Genomic DNA, 15,817 nt, shown 5'->3' with positions numbered 1-15,817 from the left:
ACATTTTCAGGGAACACTCTGGGAACGTGGATTTTAGGAGAAATCCAGTCAAATCCATGCATGTGCTCCCCCGTCAGTGCTCAGCGTGAGAGCCTGTGCACAACACAGCAGACGCCCGCACGGAAGGCTCACGACAGGGAAAGACACAGGATCGACGCGGCACCCCTCCGAGCAGCGAGGCATTTTCTTCCCCTTTCTCTGGCGAGAGCAAGAACCACTTATTAAAAAGCACCTGCCTGAAGAGGTCTGTAACGTGAGAAGGGGCCGTTCTCTCCGCCACTGTCACATCCACCCACCGGTCTGTGGCTTCAGGTTCTTTCCTGCTGGAGAGACCGGTCAGAGGCGCCTCCTCCTCTCAGCCAGGAACCGGATCTGCCCCACAAGCTGTGTGCAAGCTGAGCTCTCCCCCGGGCTCCTTGGCTGTGTCTCCGGGCAGGCGCTCGGCGCACACGGCGGGGGACCGGCCCCAGTCTCTGTGTGTGGGACAAATACCTGGACCGCAGCGTGCGCCAGTCACCGTCCAACCAAACACAAAACAGGGCGGGACGCGCTCCTGCGGGTGAGCGGGGTGGACGGCCCGCACGAGGCACTCTGGTCGCTTGGCTCTTCCACATTCTGAGTCACGCCGCATTGCCGGTTAGGGATGCGGAGTCTCATCTGCCAACTTTTTTTATACTCAAAGGAGTTCTAAAACTATACCTAAGTTCAAAACTTCCGGATTAAAATCACCAACAATGTATTTACTCTCGTGTTACAAAAATAAGATCATGGATCTCCGCAGTTGCCTTTCTTGGGGCAGTCCAAGCCGTTTCTGAAAATCCCACTAAAATTCACAGGCTCCTCAGCTACCCTGGCTGGAGTGCCTCGGGCGGAGCGGTCCGAGTCGGACTCTGGATGTGCACCCGGTGCCGGGGTCCTTCCCTCGGGTCTTCCCATTTTCTAATGTCCGGGGGGACGTTTTCAACATGCAAAATGATTCGAGTGGCAAAGGGGCATCTCTGGTCTCCTCTGGAATTGCCAATTTAATTATTGCTTTACATAATTATTAGCTTTCGCTGCGAATACATCAAGGTATTGAAATGATACCTTGTGGTTAAAGAGCCGCAGAACACTTTCTTGGTTCAAGCAACACTACCACAACATAGCTTTAAAAAGTGAGTTCTTGGGGTGCCTGGGTGGCTCAGGGGTTTAAAGCCTCTGCCTTCGGCTCAGGTCATGATCTCAGGGTCCTGGGATCGAGCCCCGCATCGGGCTCTCTGCTCAGCGGGGAGCCTGCTTCCTCCTCTCTCTCTGCCTGCCTCTCTGCCTCCTTGTGATCTCTGTCTGTCAAATAAATAAATAAAATCTTTTTTTTTTTTTTTTAAGTGGGTTCTTTCCTCTGCATTCCAGACGCGGAAACAGAACCAGACAGCATTCCCAGGGATACACAGGACCAGAAGATCATTCGCTGGTTTTCATTTTACAATTTGCCCTTTGAAAACAATTTTACAGATACGTTTACACATCATAAAGTCCTATTTCTCCAATATATTTAGTTTTACAAATAACCCTCAAAGAAAAAGGAAACACACAACATAGACCTGGATGGTGACAGCTTAAAAGGAAAGACGATTAAATACTGTGGCAACACGAGGCTGGAGAGGAAGCAGGGCTCCAGCTGCTGTCCCCGGACAACGGCCAGAGTCTAGGGCTGGCTCTCAGGACCAGCTCCGCACCCTGCCTGTGTTTCAGGTGGGACGTCTGAGAATCCCGCTGAAAACTCGGGGCCCCAGAACCTTCCAACGCACTCACTGTGGTGTTGGTGACAGGAGTTCTCCCGCTGACCAGAGGAGGGACGTCAGGATAATGAACATCCATGGTCACCGGCCTGTGACGTCCAGCTCTCTGCTCTGCACAGGCCAGCTCAGAACGGCCAGAGGGGCTGACGGATGTGCCCAGCTGTCCCGGCACGGTGCAGGCCCACGGGCGCCCGGCGGTTCTTCCACAGCCACGCAGCTGGCTGGTCCACATATGCGTCTCACAGGAGGAAACCACAGACTAAATGCCCCACCGGTGTGACTAACGGGACACATGTCCAGTGTCATCTTCAGTACTGGCCTCGTGCAGTAACTGGGTTTTGTCCCTAAAGGCTGGGCTCGCCCAAGTCCAGGGTCTTCTTCGTTTCCCAGCTCAGCTGTCCTGGGAGGGTTACTAAGCCCAGGACGAGAGAAGAAAGGTGAATGTCAGTCCTCAAACCCACCGGAACGAGGGGTCGTCAGAGCTCCCTTGAAGGGGGCCGGCTTTTCTTTCCAACAAAATCAGGCGACCTGGCAGCCAGATACTTTTTTCTTTGTAAATCAGCCAACAAGCAGAAACAGACTTAGAGGCTGTAGCCGCTCCTACGCTGGGCTCGGGGAAGACGCGCAACCGAGCGCCCATTCTGTCGTCGCCCTGGACCACAGGGCTGTGGACCGGCCATCCCGACCCCTGCTCAGAGCAACTTGAAAGGGACAAAGAAGGCGGCCTCGCCTCTCACCCAGCTTTTACTGTGCACGGACATTTCCAAGTGTCCCTGTGCTTGGGGAAGAAATCAGCCAGTGTGAAGCTACGTGTGTGGGCTTGTTCGCGAAACAAGAGTCTGTCCCAACCTCTGCGTGGACGGTCATTCACGTCCAACACCAGGAACGGGGGTTTTCTTACTCATAGAGAGGGACGTGCTCTTAAAATTCAAGAGAAGCTGCTTCTGTCCTGTTTGAAAATGTCTTACATAGGACTGGTCAGCGAAGGAAGCAGGTTCTACACGTGAGCACCCACTCCTCCCCGGACTGACCACCAGTCCTCGTCGCCCACACTCACCCCCACTCAGGGCTCACGGTGGTGGCTTCATCCGTGGGGCCACCGGTGTGCAGGAGTGTCTCACATGGACGGGGACAGCCACCAGACTGCGGAACGGCACCCAGCAAGGGAACAGACGGGGGACAGCCGCCGCAGCCAGAGGTCTGTCTTGATTTGGGTCACGCCATCATCCTAATTCTACGGAGAACGCTACGAGTGTACCGGGGTCCTTCACCTCTCTGTCCCAATCTACCTGTGAGCCTGGGAGAGGACGCCCACCGCGGAGCACGCGGGCTCTGAGACGTCCCAGCCAACGGGGTGGGAGCCCCGGGCGGGGCTCTGGGGGACACTCACTCAGAGCCCGGCAGGGCCAAGGGCACTACCTGTGCTCACGTCTCTGTTCTCAGGAACTCCTGACTGTCCACGGCCTCCTCCGTAGCGACTTACACCCTGGGGTACGTAAGATCTCCCACCCCTGCTCTGGGGTCCTGAGCTGCCCTCTCCGCACGCATGTTAGTGCATCAGTGTGGACGCACGCAGGCTGCTGCCCACGACCTCCCGTCTGACCTCCACCCATGATCTCGGGACCCACCCTGGGGCGCGGAGGGGGACGTGCAGTTGGCAGTAAGGACACGGCCCTCCTGCTGCTGCTGTCTCGGTGGACGACCAGAACACGACACCAAACCCCAGGCCCGGAGCGGCACCAGGCCTGCTGTGTGCAGCGCAGCTGGCCGACGGGCACACACACGACTCCCTGGAGCACCGCGAGCTAGAAACCCCCCGGCTCACGGGCACGCGCTGCTCTCACCAGGACGCCCGTGAGCAGGACCTGCACGCGCTGGGCATCTGTCCCTCACGGCTCTAGTTACAAAGTGCTCGTGGGGCTGGGACGGACGAGCCACGGAGACACCAGTAAGTCCCAAAGCACGGGAGAAGGTGTGAACCTTAAGGAGGGCGACGAGCCCGGAGGACCACGGTCGGGACGCCGGCAAAGGCAGGCTGTGCAGAGGAAGGGAGAGAGCACGGCCAGGCCGCGGAGCCCCAGCACCCCTGCAGGCCAGCTGCCACTGAGGGGCCAGGCCTTGGAGCCCCAGCACCCCTGCAGGCCAGCTGCCACTGAGGGGCCAGGCCTCGGAGCCCCAGCACCCCTGCAGGCCAGCAGCCACTGAGGGGCCAGGCCTCGGAGCCCCAGCACCCCTGCAGGCCAGCTGCCACTGAGGGGCCAGGCCGCGGAGCCCCAGCACCCCTGCAGGCCAGCTGCCACTGAGGGGCCAGGCCGCGGAGCCCCAGCACCCCTGCAGGCCAGCAGCCACTGAGGGGCCAGGCCGTAGGGAGCCGGGGCAGCCGGAGGGCCGGGCCGTGCGTCCACAGCTTCCTCTGAAGGAACGTGGGACACACGTGACCCGGGCAGGGTGCACTGAAATCCAGTTCCACTCTGCCTGCCACCTCCCCTTCCCACAGTAGAGCGGCCAGAGTCACAACACAGACATCAGTGTCCAGGCTCTGCACGGTCCTGCGTCTCCCCGAAGTCTTGGTGGGAAGAGAGACGTGAGGCGGCCTGCACTGGGGCACAAGGGCTCCGACTGCTGGGCCAAGGGCTGACGGCCGGGGCGGGGGACCCGGGGGAGTGCACACGTGATAGCAGACCTGCGTGCTCACACCAGGGACCGGGTGTGTGTGCACTCGTGTTAGCAGACACACGTGTTCACACCAGGGACCGGGGAGTGTGTGCACACATGTTAGCGGACACGTGTCTTCATATCAGGGACTGGGGAGTCTGCACACGTGTGAGCAGACGCACGTGTTCACAGTGCGGACCAGGGAGTGTGTGCACACACGTTAGCACACACACTGTTCACATCTTTTCTTGGCAGATGGAAAAATCGAGGGTCTCAAAGGACTGGTCCATGGGGACATGGCAGAGTCAGCCGCTGAAAAGACCTGCCTTTCCTGGTGCATAAGGTGGCCCTGAGATCACGATGACACTCTGAAGTGCCCTGACTCTTACTGCTCCAGGAGACAACGCACGGGGGACACCAGAGCATCGGGGAACCCGCCCGGCGGCCCCTCTCACAGCGCAGCCTGGACTGTGTCCACGGGACCCACAGATTCTCTCCCGGAGGGAACGGCGAGGACACAGTTTGTGACTCCATCACCCCAAGGCCCCCGGGGGCACGAGCCACCACGCAGCTTCTCAGCACGTGGGGCCCGTCTGCGGCTTCGGGCCCAGACGTCACGGATCCTCGCCTGCGTGAACCAGGGCTGAGCAGAGCGCTGTGTTCCGGGGCCGCTCTGGGCACAAGCGCGCCATCAGAGGCTGTGTTTCCCCGGGACCCAGGGTGTCTCCAGGACACGAAGGCTCAGCCAAGACCACGCGGGCACAGTCCCAAATGACTGGTTTCAAGGAACGCAGCACGACTTCCAACGCCACCTGCGGCCTGCGCCTTCATTTCGGGCATCTCTGCGGGGTTTCTGTCCAGATTTTGAAAATATCTTTCTACTTCAGTTTTGGTCACGGATACGGACGGGTGTGAAACCGAGAAGGACGGTGCAAACGGAGCGGAGACATTTACGTGCTTGTGAAACCATAATGTTTAACGGCTCTCTGCTGCCGATAAAGATCTTTTCCAAAGTTATTTTTGTTTGTCTCTAAACAATATGTCAGTAGCAAAACACAAATACTTTAGCGTTAAAACTAGACCTTTTCCCGTGTATCTTACGGACCCTCGCTTTATGCAGGAGCAACGTGGCAGGGGTCACACTGCACTGTCCGCAGGAGTGACCGTGAGGCCCGGTGCCAGCACACCGTTGTCGAGAGCCAGCAGGACACACCGGGCCATCCCCAAGGACCAGGCTCATGTCTTTACTCTGAAACAGGCAGCCCAAATGTCACAGCAAAACGAGCGGGCACATTTAAACCATCACAGCTTCGGCAAGGACAGGACGGTGCAGACGACGTCGGGCTCGGCTGTCCCTCTGGAGCAACCTTGCTCCCCTGCAGAGGCCAACACACGAGCCACCACGGACCCCTGGGAGGCGGGAACGGGGCTCCGCCCGCAGCAAGCGGGTCCCAGCGACAGTCTCCACTTTCCCTCGCACACCTGTGCCACGCGCAGTGAACGCACACGCCAGTTCTCGGGCACTGAGCGGGTGGCAGGTCTGCAGAGAGACCCGGAAGGCGCCGGGGAACGTGGGACTCTCTGGGAGAAGACGGTGTCTTCATTAGAGAAAGAGCTCAGCGCGAGCCTCCACACGGAGACAACTTTATTTTTTTTTAATTTTATTATTATTATTTTTTAATTTTTTATTTTTTATAAACATATATTTTTATCCCCAGGGGTACAGGTCTGTGAATCACCAGGTTTACAAACTTCATATCACTCACCAAAGCACATACCCTCCCCAGTGTCCATAATCCCACCCCCTTCTCCCAAACCCCCTCCCCCCAGCAACCCTCAGTTTGTTTTGTGAGACTAAGAGTCACTTATGGTTTGTCTCCCTCCCAATCCCATCTTGTTTCATTGATTCTTCTCCTACCCACTTAAGCTCCCATGCTGCATCACCACTTCCTCATATCAGGGAGATCATATGATAGTTGTCTTTCTCCGCTTGACTTATTTCGCTAAGCATGATACGCTCTAGTTCCATCCATGTCGTCGCAAATGGCAAGATTTCATTTCTTTTGATGGCTGCATAGTATTCCATTGTGTATATATACCACATCTTCTTGATCCATTCATCTGTTGATGGACACCTAGGTTCTTTCCATAGTTTGGCTATTGTGGACATTGCTGCTATAAACATTCGGGTGCATGTGCCCCTTTGGATCACTACGTTTGCATCTTTAGGGTAAATACCCAGTAGTGCAATTGCTGGGTCATAGGGTAGCTCTATTTTCAACATTTTGAGGAACCTCCATGCTGTTTTCCAGAGTCGCTGCACCAGCTTGCATTCCCACCAACAGTGTAGGAGGGTTCCCCTTTCTCCGCATCCTCGCCAGCATCTGTCATTTCCTGACTTGTTGATTTTAGTCATTCTGACTGGTGTGAGGTGGTGTCTCATTGTGGTTTTGATTTGTATTTCCCTGATGCCGAGTGATATGGAGCACTTTTTCATGTGTCTGTTGGCCATCTGGATGTCTTCTTTGCAGAAACGTCTGTTCATGTCCTCTGCCCATTTCTTGATTGGATTATTTATTCTTTGGGTGTTCAGTTTGCTAAGTTCTTTATAGATTTTGGACACTAGTCCTTTATCTGATATGTCGTTTGCAAATATCTTCTCCCATTCTGTCAGTTGTCTTTTGGTTTTGTTAACTGTTTCCTTTGCTGTGCAAAAACTTTTGATCTTGATGAAATCCCAATAGTTCATTTTTGCCCTTGCTTCCCTTGCCATAGGCGATGTTCCTAGGAAGATGTTGCTGTGGCTGAGGTTGAAGAGGTTGCTGCCTGTGTTCTCCTCAAGGATTTTGATGGATTCCTTTCGCACATTGAGGTCCTTCATCCATTTTGAGTGTATTTTTGTGTGTGGTGTAAGGAAATGGTCCAATTTCATTTTTCTGCATGTGGCTGTCCAATTTTCCCAGCACCATTTATTGAAGAGGCTGTCTTTTTCCCATTGGACATTCTTTCCTGCTTTGTCGAAGATTAGTTGACTGTAGAGTTGAGGGTCTATTTCTGGGCTCTCTATTCTGTTCCATTGATCTGTGTGTCTGTTTTTGTGCCAGTACCATACTGTCTTGATGACGACAGCTTTGTAAAAGAGCTTGAAGTCCGGAATTGTGATGCCACCAACCTTGGCTTTCTTTTTCAATATCCTTTGGCTATTCGAGGTCTTTTCTGGTTCCATATAAATTTTAGAATTATTTGTTCCATTTCTTTGAAAAAGATGGATGGTACTTTGATAGGAATTGCATTAAATGTGTAGATTGCTTTAGGTAGCATAGACATTTTCACAATATTTATTCTTCCAATCCAGGAGCATGGAACATTTTTCCATTTCTTTGTGTCTTCCTCAATTTCTTTCATGAGTACTTTATAGTTTTCTGAGTATAGATTCTGTGCCTCTTTGGTTAGGCTTATTCCTAGGTATCTTATGGTTTTGGATGCAATTGTAAATGGGATCGACTCCTTAATTTCTCTTTCTTCTGTCTTGTTGTTGGTGTAGATAAATGCAACTGATTTCTGTGAATTGATTTTATATCCTGACACTTTACTGAATTCCTGTTCAAGTTCTAGCAGTTTTGGAGTGGAGTCTTTTGGGTTTTCCACATATAGTATCATATCATCTGCGAAGAGTGATAATTTGACTTCTTCTTTGCCGATTTGGATGCCTTTAATTTCCTTTTGTTGTCTGATTGCTGAGGCTAGGACCTCTAGTACTATGTTGAATAGCAGTGGTGATAATGGACATCCCTGCCGTGTTCCTGACCTTAGCGGAAAAGCTTTCAGTTTTTCTCCATTGAGAATGATATTTGCGGTGGGTTTTCATAGATGGCTTTGATGATATTGAGGTATGTGCCCTCTATCCCTACACTTTGAAGAGTTTTGATCAGGAAGGGATGCTGTACTTTGTCAAATGCTTTTTCAGCATCTATTGAGAGTATCATATGGTTCTTGTTCTTTCTTTTATTGATGTGTTGTATCACATTGACTGATTTGCGGATGTTGAACCAACCTTGCAGCCCTGGAATAAATCCCACTTGGTCGTGGTGAATAATACTTTTAATGTACTGTTGAATCCTATTGGCTAGTATTTTGGTGAGAATTTTCGCATCTGTGTTCATCAAGGATATTGGTCTATAGCTCTCTTTTATGATGGGATCCTTGTCTGGTTTTAGGATCAAGGTGATACTGGCCTCATAAAATGAGTTTGGAAGTTTTCCTTCCATTTCTATTTTTTGGAAGAGTTTCAGGAGAATAGGAATTAGTTCTTCTTTAAGTGTTTGGTAGAATTCCCCTGGGAAGCCGTCTGGCCCTGGGCTTTTGTTTGTTTGGAGATTTTTAATGACTATTTCAATCTCCTTACTGGTTATGGGTCTGTTCAGGCTTTCTATTTCTTCCTGGTTCAGTTGTGGTAGTTTATATGTTTCTAGGAATGCATCCACTTCTTCCAGATTGTCAAATTTGTTGGCGTAGAGTTGCTCATAGTATGTTCTTATAATAGTTTGTATTTCTTTGGTGTTAGTTGTGATCTCTCCTCTTTCATTCATGATTTTATTTATTTGGGTCCTTTCTCTTCTCTTTTTGATAAGTCGGACCAGGGGTTTATCAATTTTATTAATTCTTTCAAAGAACCAGCTCCTAGTTTCGTTGATTTGTTCTATTTTTTTTTTTTTTTTGGTTTCTATTTCATTGATTTCTGCTCTGATCTTTATGATTTCTCTTCTCCTGCTGGGCTTAGGGTTTCTTTCTTGTTCTTTCTCCAGCTCCTTTAGGTGTAGGGTTAGGTTGTGTACCTGAGACCTTTCTTGTTTCTTGAGAAAGGCTTGTACCGCTATATATTTTCCTCTCAGGACTGCCTTTGTTGTGTCCCACAGATTTTGAACCGTTGTATTTTCATTATCATTTGTTTCCATGATTTTTTTCAATTCTTCTTTAATTTCCCAGTTGACCCATTCATTCTTTAGAAGGATGCTGTTTAGTCTCCATGTATTTGGGTTCTTTCCAAACTTCCTCTTGTGGTTGAGATCTAGCTTTAGAGCATTGTGGTCTGAAAATATGCAGGGAATGATCCCAATCTTTTGATACCGGTTGAGTCCTGATTTAGGACCGAGGATGTGATCTATTCTGGAGAATGTTCTATGTGCACTAGAGAAGAATGTGTATTCTGTTGCTTTGGGATGAAATGTTCTGAATATATCTGTGATGTCCATCTGGTCCAGTGTGTTGTTTAAGGCCTTTATTTCCTTGCTGATCTTTTGCTTGGAAGATCTGTCCATTTCAGTGAGGGGAGTGTTAAAGTCCCCTACTATTATTGCATTATTGTTTATGTGTTTCTTTGATTTTGTTATTAATTGGTTTATATAGTTGGCTGCTCCCACGTTGGGGGCATAGATATTTAAAATTGTTAGATCTTCTTGTTGGACAGACCCTTTGAGTATGATATAGTGTCCTTCCTCATCTCTTATTATAGTCTTTGGTTTAAAATCTAATTGTTCTGATATAAGGATTGCTACTCCTGCTTTCTTCTGATGTCCATTAGCATGGTAAATTCTTTTCCACCCCCTCACTTTAAATCTGGAGGTGTCTTCGGGCTTAAAATGAGTTTCTTGGAGGCAACATATAGATGGGTTTTGTTTTTTTATCCATTCTGATAGCCTGTGTCTTTTGACAGGGGCATTTAGCCCATTAACATTCAGGGTAACTATTGAGAGATATGAATTTAGAGCCATTGTATTGCCTGTAAAGGGACTGTTACTGTATATGGTCTCTGTTCCTTTCTGATCTACCAATTGTAGGCTCTCTCTTTGCTTAGAGGACCCCTTTCAATATTTCCTGTAGAGCTGGTTTGGTGTTTGCAAATTCTTTCAGTTTTTGTTTGTCCTGGAAGCTTTTAATCTCTCCTTCTATTTTCAATGATAGCCTAGCTGGATATAGTATTCTTGGCTGCATGTTTTTCTCGTTTAGTGCTCTGAAAATATCATGCCAGCTCTTTCTGGCCTGCCAGGTCTCTGTGGACAAGTCAGCTGCCAATCTAATATTTTTACCATTGTATGTTACAGACTTCTTTTCCCGGACTGCTTTCAAGATTTTCTCTTCGTCTCTGAGACTTGTAAATTTTACTATTAGGTGACGGGGTGTGGGCCTATTCCTATTGATTTTGAGGGGCGTTCTCTGAACCTCCTGAATTTTGATGTTCCTTCCCTTTGCCATATTGGGGGAATTCTCCCCAATAATTCTCTCCAGTATACCTGCTGCTCCCCTCTCTCTCTCTTCTTCTTCTGGAATCCCAATTATTCTAATGTTGTTTTGTCTTATGGTGTCACTTATCTCTCGAATTCTCCCCTCATGGTCCAGTAGCTGTTTGTCCCTCTTTTGCTCAGCTTCTTTATTCTCTGTCATTTGGTCTTCTATATCACTAATTCTTTCTTCTGCCTCATTTATCCTAGCGGTGAGAGCCTCCATTTTTGATTGCATCTCATTAATAGCTTTTTGATTTCAACTTGGTTAGATTTTAGTTCTTTTATTTCTCCAGAAAGGGCTTTTATCTCTCCTGAGAGGGTTTCTCTAATATCTTCCATGCCTTTTTCGAGCCCGGCTAGAACCTTGAGAATTGTCATTCTGAACTCTAGATCTGGTATATTACCAATGTCTGTATTGATTAGGTCCCTAGCCTTCGGTACTGCCTCTTGTTCTTTTTTTTGTGTTGAATTTTTCCGTCTTGTCATTTTGTCCAGATAAGAGTATATGAAGGGGCAAGTAAAATACTAAAAGGGTGGCAACAACCCCAGGAAAATATGCTTTAACCAAATTAGAAGAAATCCCAAATCGTGAGGGGGGAGAAAGGGGATAAAAAGAGGTTCAAAAAGGAAGAAAGAAAAGAATTTTAAAAAATGAAAATGAATAAAGAAAAATACAAAAAAAGAAAAATATATATATTAGATAAACTATTTAAAAAACGTTAAAAAAGAAAAGGGTAAAAGTTAAAAAAAAAATTTACCAGAAGGTGAGAAAAAAAATGAAAAATAAAAAAATTAAATTAACTGCAAGACTAAAAAAAATCACAGGGAAAAAGCCATGAGTTCCGTGCTTGGCTTTCTCCTCCTCTGGAATTCTGCTGCTCTCCTTGGTATTGAAACCGCACTCCTTGGTAGGTGAACTTGGTCTCGGCTGGATTTCTTGTTGATCTTCTGGGGGAGGGGCCTGTTGTAGTGATTCTCAAGTGTCTTTGCCCCAGGCGGAATTGCACCGCCCTTAGCAGGGTCCGGGGTGAGTAATCCGCTCGGGTTCGCTTTCAGGAGCTTTTGTTCCCTGAGCGCTTTCCGTAGAGTTCCGGAGGACGGGAATACAAATGGCGGCCTCCTGGTCTCCGGCCTGGAGGAGCCGAGAGCCCAGGGCCGCACTCCTCAGTGCGCCCTCAGAGAACAGCGCCAGTTACTCCCGTCTGCCTGACCTCCGGCCGCGCTCCGAGCTCTCCGAGCCTGCGACCGGGTCAAGGTAACACCGAGCTGTGAGCTCACTGTCGGCTCTGTCTCTGTAGCCGGCTTTCCCGTTCCAATACCCGCAAGCTCTGCGACACTCAGACACCCCCGATCCTTCTGTGACCCTGCGGGACCTGAGGCCACGCCGACCCCGCATGAGCTTTGCTCCGGTTTAGCCTCTGGAGCGATGACCCTCAGCGGAACAGACTTTTAAAAGTCCTGATTTTGTGCGCCGTTGCTCCGCCGCTTGCCGGGAGCCGGCCCCTCCCCCCGGGGTCTATCTTCCCGTCGCTTTGGATTCACTTCTCCGCCGGTCCTACCTTTCAGAAAGTGGTTGTTTTTCTGTTTCCAGAATTGCTGTTCTTCTTCTCTTCGATCTGCCGATGGATTTGCAGGTGTTTGCAATCTTTAGATAAGCTATCTAGCTGGTCTCCGGCTAGCGGAAGTAGTCTCAGCCTGCTACACTCCACAATCTTGACTCCCGGAGATGACTTTATACCGAAGTCTGTAAGTAAGTGAGGATTAGACTCCACCTCAGGAAAACAAGAGTTTCTTCTGTTACTGACGGACCTTGTGGTTGTAGGGAAGTTCTCTGAAGGACGTGACGTCGCTCTGTCTCAGCGGTGGTTGAGGAAAGAGCGAGGCTCTCCGTGCAGAGCCGGGAGCTCACGCAGACGCGGCTCGTGCACTGCCTTCTCAGCAAAGGGCCGCGGGGCCTCAACATTCATGGGGCTTCCTGCCAGCTGCGCCGCGGCGGGCGCACAGGACCGGGCAGGCACGGCGGTGGCCCACGAACCTCAGCACGGCCGCGGCCGTCGGGCCGGTGACTCCGGGCCGTGCGCTCCTAACCCTCCACGCGGGAACAGCACACGGCGAAGCCTGTCGTGGCCTGAGACAGGCCGTGTGCCCTCCCAGGCCCCCACGTGGGTCCTGCCTTGCTCACGGTTACGTGCCCGGCAGACAGACACCCACGGCCCCGTCGGGCTGACGAGACAAGGGCAGGGAAGCGGCAGGAGGAGAACCGAGCCGTGCGCCGGCCGCCTCCTCCGCAGGCACGCCGACCCCGCAGCGTCCGAGCCCCCAGGCTGAGCCCGCGGGCCTGACGCGGGCTCCCAGGGGGAGAACGCATGTGGGGTGAACCGAAGGTCCAGCAGAGAAGGGGACAGAGCTGCTCTACTGTGCCCGGGCCTCCCTCCAGGTCCCAGCCACACAGACCTGTTTTTACCAAAAGCTGGAAATGGGATTTCTCCTGCCGACACACGCCCTCTCTGGTCACCCTGTTTTCTGGAAACTGTGTGCTCAGGAAGGGGTTCTCCAATGTGGGCAGCCCTGCCTCTAGGCAGCCCTCCAGACGGACGGGGAGAGAGGACACACGGGGCCCTGAAGGGCAGAGAAGCCAAGGCTGCCGTCGTGTCAGTCCGTTCAGTCCTCACGGGGAGCGTCTGGCAGCCTGCGGCGAGGCCGGGCCATAGCAGAGATTCCCGCCGCCTGGACGTGCTGGCAGCCACGGGTCCCACGCTCTTGAGAGCTGACGTGAGTCCCCGCTGGTTGAGCCCATCCAGTGTGACGGTCACACTGTAAAACGCACGGGCAGGAGCTGCACGGCCGTGTCACGACGGCCGCGTGTGCCCCAGTGGGTCGTATCCCTCCCCGACACAGACCGAAGACCGCGACTGTGCACCGTGGGGGTGGGGCCGGTGCGCCCCTCGCGGGGGTGACACCCCCACGGCACGTGCAGAGTCTCGGGGTACTTCCGTGTTCCTATCTCGCTACTGTCTTCCCGCGGACACTCCAAATCCACAGGCATCGCGAGAGCGGCCGGTCTCCAGATGCCGTGGCTCCCGAGGACGCTCGCGGGACCGCGGCTGGGACCGACGCGCCTGAGACGGACCAGCGACCTCACACAGCGCCAGGGAAGGGAACGCACATCGCTCTTGGGCGCTAGGAAATGCCTGCAGTAAAGCCAGTTTGGGGTAGAAAAGGACTGGACCCCCCAGCCACACGTCTCCCGCTTTAACCCCCGGACTGTGGCAGGCGAGAATTCTACCACTGAACCCCCAACGCAAACCCCCGACTGTGAGTGACAGTCCAGGAAACAGTGTGCGGACCTTCCACGAGCTACAGGAGACCCTGTGAGGAGAGCACGGCAGGATCCAGCCAAGGCCTCAACCTCGCGTTTCTCCGGGGGCAGGGTCAGGTCCACCTGCGGCCCACACCAGCCACCTCCCACCACGGTGCAGTCCAGCATGCAGGGCCCGCAGGGGCTCCTCTGTATCCGTGGCCTGGTCCTGGCTCCTCTACCCGCTACCCAGGAAATCGCACACGAGACCTCGAGGAGGGGGTGGTCAGCTCTGAGAGGAGCTGGCGGGTCTGCAGACAGAAGCCAGCCAGGCCAAAGCCAGGCCGGCTGGCGGACTTGTGGCCCTACAAGCACAACCGCTCCACCTGCTCAGAGGGCGGCCGACCCGTCCACTGTGTCCAGGTGTCCACAAGCTGCGGGGAGGGAAGGATGAGAGACTCTGAAACCACCCCACCCGGCCAGTCAGGTGCAGACTCAGCCACGCAGGTGTGTGCAGCGGTTGTGCAAGGATGTGCAGGGGTGCGTGGAGGTGTGTGAAGGCCACGCAGACAAGCAGGGGCACAGGGTACGTGGGGACAGGGACATGCAGGGACATACACGGACACACGAGTAGCATGAGTACACATGGGGACACGTGGGGTTGTGTGGACAGCACGGGGGGTCGGGAACGCGCAGGGAGCAGGGGGCGCGTGGGGGCGCACGGAGAACACGGGATCCATGCAGACTGTGGGGACATGCGGGGATGCGTGGGGGCGTGGGGGCGCACGGGGAGATCGCCTGCACGGGATGTGCGTGGCCACTGACCGCAGGGGAAGTGCGCTGGAGGCAACTGAACATGAGCCCAGGAAATAGTGCTTCATTTGCCTATTTTGGGTACTAAGTTTATAATCTTCTTAAAAATTTTAATGATTTTTCGACATTTTTAGAGAAACAATGACAGGCCCTTCGCTGAGTTCTCCCTGCGTCAGTCTGCTCTGGCCTGATCTCACGCACAAGGAGCAGATACCTAGGAGAGCACATGACCCCACGGTCTGACACAGCCGGAGTGTCCACGAGTCTCAGTCCCTCACCTTGTGACTTCCCCGCAGCAACGGGCGCCCCGTCACGCAGTGGCACAATCCTAACTCTCAGGTGGAGGCCATGCAGCGGGACCCTGCAGCCGGGAGGCCACGGCCGGGACACGGTGGCAGGGACCCTGTGGTCAGGCCGCACCCAGATCGCTGACTACTGGTCTCGGAGGAGCCCAGTGCTAGCCCGTCCCTGGCACAGCCCCCAGCATCCCGTCCGAAGCCAGACTTCAACTCGGGACGCTGTCTGCACACCGACGCCTGCCGGCACAGCACCGACACCTTTCTAACAGCGATGGCTGGGTTCCGGTTCCTGGTGTCCGATGTCCTCATCAGCTTACAGTACGTCACAGACTTCTCCTTTCTGGTTCAAGTGAAATTAAACCTTGCTGCTGATCTTCTAAAGCTTTTTGACTTCCCAGCCCCTCACACAGTCTGGTTAATTTTACACTAACTACTGGCTAAAACCGTCAGAAAACGGTAAATCTTACTTACAACCTCCCAGTGGGTACCCTTGCGAAGCCTTTCGGTGACAAGGACGGAACTCACATGCACCGTGTGCTAAAGCTCGAGCACCTGCGCTTGCAATGGGGCACGCAGTGTGTGACGCAGAAGAAAACCTTACTAGGGCCGAGCCCAGAGATACCGAGAAACAAGTCTGACCCCGAGCTGGAAATACACGGACGGTGCCAACCCTCCCTTCCCACGCCGTGAGGA

The 15,817-nt window shown here is 52.5% G+C and overlaps 1 protein-coding gene across 6 annotated transcripts in view; it reads right to left on the bottom strand.

Annotated features, from left to right (window-relative positions):
- Positions 1-15,817, bottom strand: part of DIP2C (disco interacting protein 2 homolog C) — a 348,933-nt gene that overhangs the window by 86,075 nt on the left and 247,041 nt on the right. The window lies entirely within an intron of this gene.

Source organism: Mustela erminea, chromosome 6 (genome assembly GCF_009829155.1).
Source record: "Mustela erminea isolate mMusErm1 chromosome 6, mMusErm1.Pri, whole genome shotgun sequence".
NCBI classification, from domain to species: domain Eukaryota; kingdom Metazoa; phylum Chordata; class Mammalia; order Carnivora; family Mustelidae; genus Mustela; species Mustela erminea.
This window is presented reverse-complemented; position numbering and strand designations above follow the sequence as displayed.